A 9,537-nucleotide genomic window follows, 5' to 3' on the forward strand; every position below is an offset into this window, starting at 1 on the left:
TATTAAAATAGAATTAAAAAAAAAAAAAGAGAGAGAGAACTAATAAAGGAATTCTCACTAGTACCTTCAGAACACTGTGTCTCATTTTACATTTACTGAGATTCCCAAGATCTCACAAGTGAAAAAACAATGTGGACAGTTAGGGAACATCTTACACTTGGCACTTTACCCTGAGTGCTACAGTGATACAACAAACAGGTTATATGACCATTAAAAACAGTAATACACTTCTAGTGTACTTTCACTCAACTTCTAGTGAACTTTTTTATTATATACTACTTAGTTGAGACTGAATAGAAGTTTGTGCCCAGTACCAATATTTGAAAATAAACAAAAAGGGTATTTTTATAATAATGTTAATTTTCATTATTTTTCAAAATCTCTTATAGCTGCCTAAAGAAAACCTTCATTCTGTCTTGCTTCATCTACCAACTCCACAATTCTAGTTTTTTCCTTCTGCTTAGAGTCCCACACCACTATTAGCTAGAAAGATTCAAGTTAGTTACAATTCTCATGCAAAGAGTTTTGAATAAATTAGGAAAATATGCAGTCTGGAGGAATGAAGATTTGAATGTTGGCATAAAAACAACCAGTTTGGGCACTGAAGAAGGTATCTGTGTTTTGTTGTTGGATGATGACAATAAAGTCATCTAACGGGCTTATTTACAGCCTTGGGATACTTTTAAAGAACTGAGGATCTATTTTTATGTTTTGTCATGTTGAGTCAAGAGGACACTTGTCAGATTAGTCTTTTAATGCATATATGCATATGGGATTTTATTATAAAAATAATAATTTTAAAGTCATTTCAAAGATTTTGATAAGTATTTGTCAGATCTCTGTCACTGTAGGGAATTTTAAATTAAAAATTATTTTAAATATAAATAAATTGTACTCTATCCAGTCAAAAAAAAAAAGCAACTGCACAGAGTCAAAGAAAGGGGCAGAAATGTACATTTTTAATGGTGCACAAATAGCGAGAAACCTGTGGAGTCTGTGTTCTGTGACTGCATTTTTTCTTGCAACCCCCTAATTCTTTTGGTGACGAGTAAAAGAGTGGCAACATGCCACTCATACATACAGAGCTATTACCAAGTATAGAACAAGTTTAGCATAAATTAATACATCTGGGGGAATGGGGTCACTCACTCATCTTCCCCAGGTAAGGAGAAACTTCCCTCATAACCATAAGTGAAGAACTCACCCAGACCCTCCTTTCCTCTGATGACAAAACTTGAACATACTGTCTTCCACACAAGAGACATTGCCGAGCATCATTGTTTTAACCCCACTGACACATTTATTTTATCTTAGGCAGGCTGTGCAGCTGTGGGCTCTCATGTTTACTCGAGGCATTAAAGTGAGGCGAGCAGACACAAGGCACTCATGAGAGCCTGTGATGTGAATCATCATGGGCTGGTAGCAGTGGAATCCACCACAGTAAATAGAGCTCATCCCCAGACAAGAACAAGCCACTCAAAACTGGTAGCAGAGTTTATGACAATTTGAAAAGATTTTGGAGAATCCATTTTTAGAGTGGCACTTTACCCTGAGTCATACTTTTAGAGTATGACCATGATTTCTCATTTTGTCTGCAAGCAATAATAAATGTTTGTTAATACTGGAGGGGAAGAAAAAAAAGTTAGCATGCACAGCTCATAAAAGTTCTTTAATCAGTGGCACAGTCCTCATTTCCCCTCATGTTCTCACTGTAGTTCCCTGTGGAAAATGCAGAAGAAATGCAGCAAAGCTGTTCCGCTCACTAGGAGGGTCTGTGACTACAGGCACTTTTCATGCTCCCCCAGATGAGACTTACTTCTGTCCAGCATGTGCCCTCCAAACAGAAATATTCTGCAACAGGTGACAGCCACAACACCTGCCTTTGCACTCCTTGATGTGCACGGCAGACAGGCTGGGAGCACAGCAGCTGTGCACGTGCAAAGAGCGCTGTGCCTCGTGGTACACTCGCTCCTCTGCCACAAGCACTTCACTGATTGTGGATCTCTGTTTATTCTGATGTAACTCACTCGGTGGTTTTACATCACTTTTCATTGTGATGTGCACTGATCTTGCTGCTCTCATGAACAAAACAGTGAAGATGAGCATTGCATCATCCCAAAGACAAGCAGTAGAGATGGACAGCTGGGGGAAGGAACTAGGACAAGAAAGTGTACCAAAAGGGTAATAGGGTCAGTTCTCATTACTCCTGCCATAAATCCCCACCAGTGACAATGAAAATACAAAGCAATTAAAATGGAGAAAAGGCATAAAAGTAGAGGAAAGATGAAAAAATAGAAAATATGAGAGTTTGGCAATAGGAGTGCTGAACCAAGTGCTGGGGCAGTTTTTCCTCTTTCTAATAGATTGCTTTTGTGACAGTTTCCTCTGTAGAAGGCTATGATTAATAATACACTTTATTTTTTTTCATATAAGTAAAAATAATCGATTCAGTCCCAGTTGGGCAACGTTTTCATTAATAAATCTTAACTCAAAGGGGCATGGTTACTATATGTGGTTTTATAGAACCTGAAGTCTCTCAGAAAGGAGTCCCACTTTCATAAAAATCAAATTAAAAAGAATATTTCTCTCCCATCAGGTAGAACCTAACAGAAGAAATACCATCACAAAATCACCCAGACTTTCTTTAATTTCCCTTCAAATTCACAAAAGTAGCAGTAGTACTTTACACAGAAAATGTTAATGTCCTTTGAACTTTTGTAGACTTTTTACTCGTATGTACTCATCTCTTTCTGATATTGTTGCATTTTAGGAGAACTCCTTGACACGAAATTACTGACCACATTGCAGGATAATTTTATTAAGTCATCTGGGGCAGGAAAACCAAGTGCCTGAAGTAAGTAAGGAATTCCTGATCTGCTCCCAAGAGCTGTCCCTGCCTTCCACACAGGCTTGTTTGAGAAATTTCTTTGTTCTGACTGCACACAGTCAGTAAGACTTGAGGTAAGTAGGAATATTTATAATTATCTATTACTCTGAAGTGGCCTCAGTCTCCCTGAGGAATGAGTACATTATTAGTGCTGCCCTCTGGGTAGCAGATTCTTACAGAACTGTATTTCAAATGAAATGTTTTACTATTTTTTAAAAAATCTACTATGAAGCCTTATTGGCTTGGTTTTGTCATCCAGGATTTTTCCACATGTTCTGTGATCTCACAATTAACATATCCAGGATTCAAGTCTCACATTTGCACTGAAGTCTGACTTAGACATGTATTTTTAATAGCATTACATGATTCTTCATTTGATTTACATTTCTTAAGCCTTTCCTAGGTACGAAAATAAAAAAGGCATGCAAATAATAACTTGGAATGTCACTGGCAACTCCTAATCTATTTCATTGCTAAACCTTTATAAAACAAATTTATTGTAATTTTGTATTTCTTTGGAAAACACGTGGTGCAGAGACACATACATCCTAAGTTGAGTCTCCTGTTATTCACAGCTCTAAAATTAAAATGGCATTTCTAATTTTTATATCTGAGAAAGAAAAATGAACTAAGCAAACCATGGTATGCATGACCTTACAACACTAATTACTCACTGGCAGGAGCCACCAGCACTCACATATAACCTTACCAAGGCTTTGACTCGGGATGTTATTTTTCTGCAGATTATCACCCTAAACTCAGACCATTTATCATGAACTGCTGACATTTCAGCACTAGCACGACAATACACAGCACAAACTGCTGACCAAAAACGAGTGCAGCTTTTTGACTCAGTAGATGACAGTTCATTATTGGGATATCCCTACAACCATAATGCATTTTCCCTCGATAAAAATATCATCTTCTAAAATTAGTTACAGTGAGTTGGATAATCTTAATAAAGAAGAGGCACATAAGTCGGAAGAACCACTCCTGCTCAATTATAGCAAAAAGCAGAGTTCATGATGACCTGAAGTGTTTTAAGAACAAAAAGTAACTTTTTAAGTATGAATGATGCAAACTTTCACTTGGCAGGGTTTTTTTTTTTTACTTTCCTTGAAATCAGAACTTTTTGAAATATCTTGCAAAGGCTCTGGGGAGAAACCTGTTTTTTCTCTGTGTATTTGCCAATCATATAGTGCATTCCCTTCAGACCACTGAAAGCATGTAAACTATTTCCTGGCAAATAAGATATTTTCCAAGATGACACTTATGGAAGCAGAAACCCACCAACCAAACATGGTGAAATGTGAACATATATTTGGGAATGAAATGAAGCAGTGAGTGATATTTTGTAGAATTATCTTGTGTCAAGGTGTAAATTAACTGGTAGAAGGAAGTAATTTCAAAATGTATCAGTATTTCCTCAAGCAGTGAATGCTTTGCTACAGCTCTGTCAAACCTTCTACAAGTGAAAACCATTCCATCAAAGTCAGTGTGAACTCTGACAGTGGTTACAAGAGGAATAGGCTTGCAGTAGGCAAACCACATAAAATGTAATACTAAACACTGCAAATTCTGAAAAATTGTTTTATTGCTTCCATGGAACTGAACAAGTAAAACACCAGTCTCTCCCTCAAGTGGATTAGTGATTCCTTGGAAGAGAAGTTAATGTACAAAGACTGATAATTCTGTCCAGCTTTGCATGTTAAATCATCCAGACCACTTTCCTTCCTTCCTTCCAGCCATTAGTTCCTCCCCACACCCGCTGGATGGGTTCCCCAAGAGCTGCCAGGGACCTGTGGCTCTGCCACACCAAGCACACCCTGGAGCTGCTTTGACTTGGCTCCTCAAACAGACAGCAGCAGAGAACAATGAGCTGCCATGACCTTATGCAGCTTGTAATTACTTTTTAACAAAGTAATTTTACTTTAAAAGTGATAGAATTTCTTTCTTGGAGATTTTGCTACATATCTCAAGAATCCTCACCCTTAGCACAACACAAGTCCTTTCATGATGGCTGTAAATGAGGGAGGCAGAGGAACAGTAAGGTGCTATATGTAAGATTCAGACACCTTAGACTATTTTCAAAATTACTCAGAAAGAAAATGAAGGGTTTTTCATTTCAGCTTTTCCCAAAAACTTTTACCATTGTTCTTCCATATGCTATTTGTCTGCAAGTTTCTGATTCTATGGACTGCAGTACAAGTGTAAAAATTGTCTCCAGGTTAAAAATATTCACAAAAAATCATGTAACACTTCAGTGCATTTGGAGGAGACAAATCTGAAGGAGATGTTTTATTTTATGTTGTTTAAAATTTGATACTGCCCTCACATCCTCATAAAAGTGACCATTCTCTTCTAGGAGATGACGTAAAACAATAAAGGAGCAACGTTGATGTGCTCTGTTAAATGTTTCAGGATGTGCAGGTTATTTGGTTTGGACTGCTCAAAGCTGAAACTCAAGGGGATTGCTGCTGAAGTGCCACAGTTGCAGGCAGCACAGCTGCAAGAAGAGTTACCACAAAAAACTTATCAGAAATATAGAGTGCACCAAAGATTTTGTCAGAAGGAACAAGTAAGAAAAGTAAGCACAGCAACAATAAATTGTGTTATACCAACCACAAACACAGATTAGAATTAGCTGCACTGATGACAAGTCTGATTGGGGACGTGAGGCTGAGAATTCGTGCAAGAAACAGAAGATAACCTTTCACTAGACCACATTGCTCAGAGCCCTATCCAATCTGATCTTGAACAATTCCAGGGATAAGGCACCCACATTTTCACTGAGCAACTGTGCTAGTGCCTCAACACCCTCACAGGAAAGAATTTCTTCCCAATATCTAATCTAAATCTTCCCTCTTTCAGACAAAACAGAATATCTTCAACAGAGATGAAGAATGTCAAATTACCATTTTAGAAGGCAGGGGTTGAATTGTTCCAGGCAATGATGAATTAAAGTTCTGTCTTCTTCATCTTCCTCTTGAGCCTGTGTCACACAGACCAGAGCAGCAGACAGCACGTAGTGTTTCAGGCATCTGGGGAACTTCATGCATTAAAGGTATCCTAGAAATTATTGGAAGTCTCTGCTTTTCAGAAATTATAAAAATAAATTTGAATCCTGAAATTAAATTTACACTTTCTCACTTGTCCAAGTGTTATTGTAGAAGTTCCACTCTAAACTACCAGGCTGCTTTGGCATGGACAGTTCTACATTTCCCTGCTGGAGCCCTGACCTCCCACAGCTCTGCCTTCAGCAGGTCTGAAGTGAAAATAGGACTGAAAAATGCAATCCAAAGAAGAAATTGTTTCAGATTACAAATATCTTTTTTATGAATTACAACAGAATTAAAAGTATTTTTCTGCCGCTGCCCTCAGAAGAAATTAGATACACACACATACATTTTCCTGGGAAGGGTAGCTGCTTCATAGAGATGGTTTACTGTAACAATTTTTTGCCTCAAGTATTTTAACTTGTCAACCTCCTACTGAAAGTAAGGTTGTTTAAAATAAAAATTGAAATGCATTTATTTTTGTAAACTACTGTAGAAAGTATTTATTTTGCAACCATGGTGCTGAAATTAAACAGCTAGATAGATACATGTTTATATTCCTGCAGCCATAGAATTTTTTTTAAAGACTCCATGAATGTGTGCTAAGAAACCAAGTCTTTCCTATATCTGTGTCACTCTTTAACTTATCCTAATTATAAACAATTTTTAATTGGATTTGAAATTATATTTTTAATACTTGTCCAATCACTTCAGACGTCATTTTGTTTACAGGAGGCAGTAGAAAGGGACAAGTGGGTTTGTTCTTAAAGCATCATCACTTGGAGTTCCTAAAGTGTTTACAGGAAGCTTTTCCCCACACAAGGAGGGTCAGATCTATTACAGCAAGCAATTGTGATTGACTCAACCTTTGGCATTTTTGTGTTATTAATTCTTCCTGTAACTTGCTGCAAATATTATGTTTGTTTGTTTTCTGTTTCTTATGAATAAATTGTACTGAGTAAGACCTAATGGTTTAGGGCTTGCACAATTTTCAGGCTCTGCTCAAATCCCTGTTTCTGCCAGCAGATCTGTTCCTCGATTGCACTGCCTACCTCTTCTAAACGTAAATCACTTCTGCATTCTCCAGAGCCAGATGGAACTTCTTCCTATGGCAACCCTTAAGGGAGCAAACAAAAACCTAACCAACAAACTCTGTACTCAGAGATAGCATTAAAGATACTTGAGCCAGAAATTGTGGACCACTTATGTGTATTGCATCCATCTGCACAAAAGCAGAGCATCAGCTACAAAAGGATCAGACAGCAAATATGCTTTGATTTCCCAGACATTGTTAAAGTGAACTGAAAAACAGAAAAAGTATGGATTAGTACTTACCAAGGATAAACCAATAACAGATGATAAAGACATGCAGCTGTCATTGCTTTTGAGCCTTCACCAAAAAATTGAGATCTAAGGAAATAACCAGGAAAGCTTGGAAAAGCCTGAAGAAACTATGAGTTAAAGAATCTGTGAGTTACATTCAAGGATCTCTAATGCAAAGCAAGTGTAGGTCCTGCTCACCAGCCTGACCTCCTCCCACAAAGGGCACGGGGTCCCAAAACAACTGAGTAAAATCAACAGCAAACATTTTGGTGTAAAAAGAGCAGATTACTTGATAATCTGAATTGTTCTGTTTAGAATACAAAACGGTCTCCCTCCAAATTATCCAACTGGATGCATTAATGGTCACCAGAAAGCAAGTTGTGATAGTGGCTGTCCCATGCAGAGAAGCAAACATGATATTTTAACCATTGTTTGCCCAGCTCCAGTGTCCAAGACAACAACCTGTGAAACACACAATACCTGTCACCACCACACTGCTGCAGCCACTGGTAAGGAGCAACACAGCTATAAACAATCATTTTTATGAGAATACAAAGCACATCGTTACTGCACCAATCAGCACAGCTTTAATGGGCAATATTTTCCACCTGAGATATACCCTCAATACAAGCTGATGGCCAAGGGCTATTGGAACTCATGATTGGTTTTTTTCCTTGCAGCTATTCCTCACCATAGTAGTAAACTTGGGATTATCTCAAGAATACAAAATGCATTTTAAACAGCCTCTCTTTGATCTCACTTTTGAAGCAGCGTTACACTAATAGTATTTAAAAATTTCCTAGTAAGTATCACAATTAGCTGACACTCAGCAGGAAAACATTGTCTGTTCAAAGAGTAAATACTTTCCTCAATATAATGCAGCAACCCTTAATAGAAAGTTGTTTGCTGAAATGAAATACCAGTTTTGCCATTTTTTATGGTGGCAGATTGCAGATGTTAAAACTGAAAAGCATCTGATTTTTTTTTTAAGGAAGCAATAGAAGTCACCAGAGGCATTGTAAATTCCCTTGGCATTTGAGCATTTTCTCAAGAAAATTAAATCTCATTCCAATCTATGCTGTTATTCAGTGAAGTGTTGAGTTACCTGTAACATCCTGGAGCAGTGCATTGGCAGGTAAGGCACATCTGAAAGGTCCCAACATCTTGTCCTAAAGGATCACCATGGCTACAGAACTGGTACATATTGCTATTCCTGAAATTGTTGCTCACATATCAGACTAAACTAATATAAACACTTAATATAGAGAAATCTGATAATAAACCCACAAGGTGGACCCTTTGTCTCAAGAATCACATCTAAAAGGCCTTGAACCTTGCTCTCCATCTTTGTATCCAGGTAACAAACTACAGATATTTGCATAATCCCCGTGATAAGCAATTGCTTACTGATGGTTTCTTTCCTCAACAGGTTGGTTCAGCCCAGGCTAGGACTTCATTTCAGGATAAAGTTCTTCCTTATATAGCCTGCTGTTGCTTAAAATCCCAATTAGATTAAAATATTCTCCCACCCAGAGGATTTCCACAGTCATTAGTCAGAAATGAGATTCACTTTCTTCCCACCAGAGCACTTATTGCCCCTGCCTGCTCTGGAGGCACTAATTATTGCCAGCAGTAAACAGGCAGCTCATGACTGCTCGCTTCGTTAGCCAACTTCTAAAGAGACCATCAGCACATCCCTAAGCAGACTGTCCTTTACTCCCTGCCTGGGCAATACTCAGATCCTAATGTGAAGCCATCCCACTGTTTTTTTAATAATCTCATATTCCATAAAACATATAACTTGCTAATCATACAACACAGCACGTTGCTGGCTCTTCTGTGAGATAAGATGAAATGAAATGATAATCCAATCACTTTCAGTGGTAACAGGTCCTTGGGTGACTGTATCCTGAGCTGCCTCTGCAGGCTATCACATCACTGAGCAAGGCAAAATAGCCACAGCAAAACTCAGATTTTTTTCAGGGTTCATAGTGTATGTGAAACACAGGCAGATACCTGGATAAACACACTTTCATCCCGAGCACCAAACTGCCTCAGTTCCACTTCTATTTGCATTTTCTAAGCATGGGTCATCAGAACATGACCTTGTCTGCCTCAGACCACCAGCTGCCCCGGCCTCTTACCTCTCACTGGCCTCCTCTCTGCCTTCACACACGTGGGAATGGTAGTGGTTGGATTGAATCCAGTGTGATGTTTTTTGTCATAAGGATTTTTTTTTAATAACTCAGGATCATCTTTTTGGTTACACAA

The sequence above is a fragment of the Passer montanus genome, unplaced genomic scaffold (assembly GCF_014805655.1).
Source record: "Passer montanus isolate IOZ18808 unplaced genomic scaffold, ASM1480565v1 scaffold25, whole genome shotgun sequence".
NCBI lineage: Eukaryota > Metazoa > Chordata > Aves > Passeriformes > Passeridae > Passer > Passer montanus.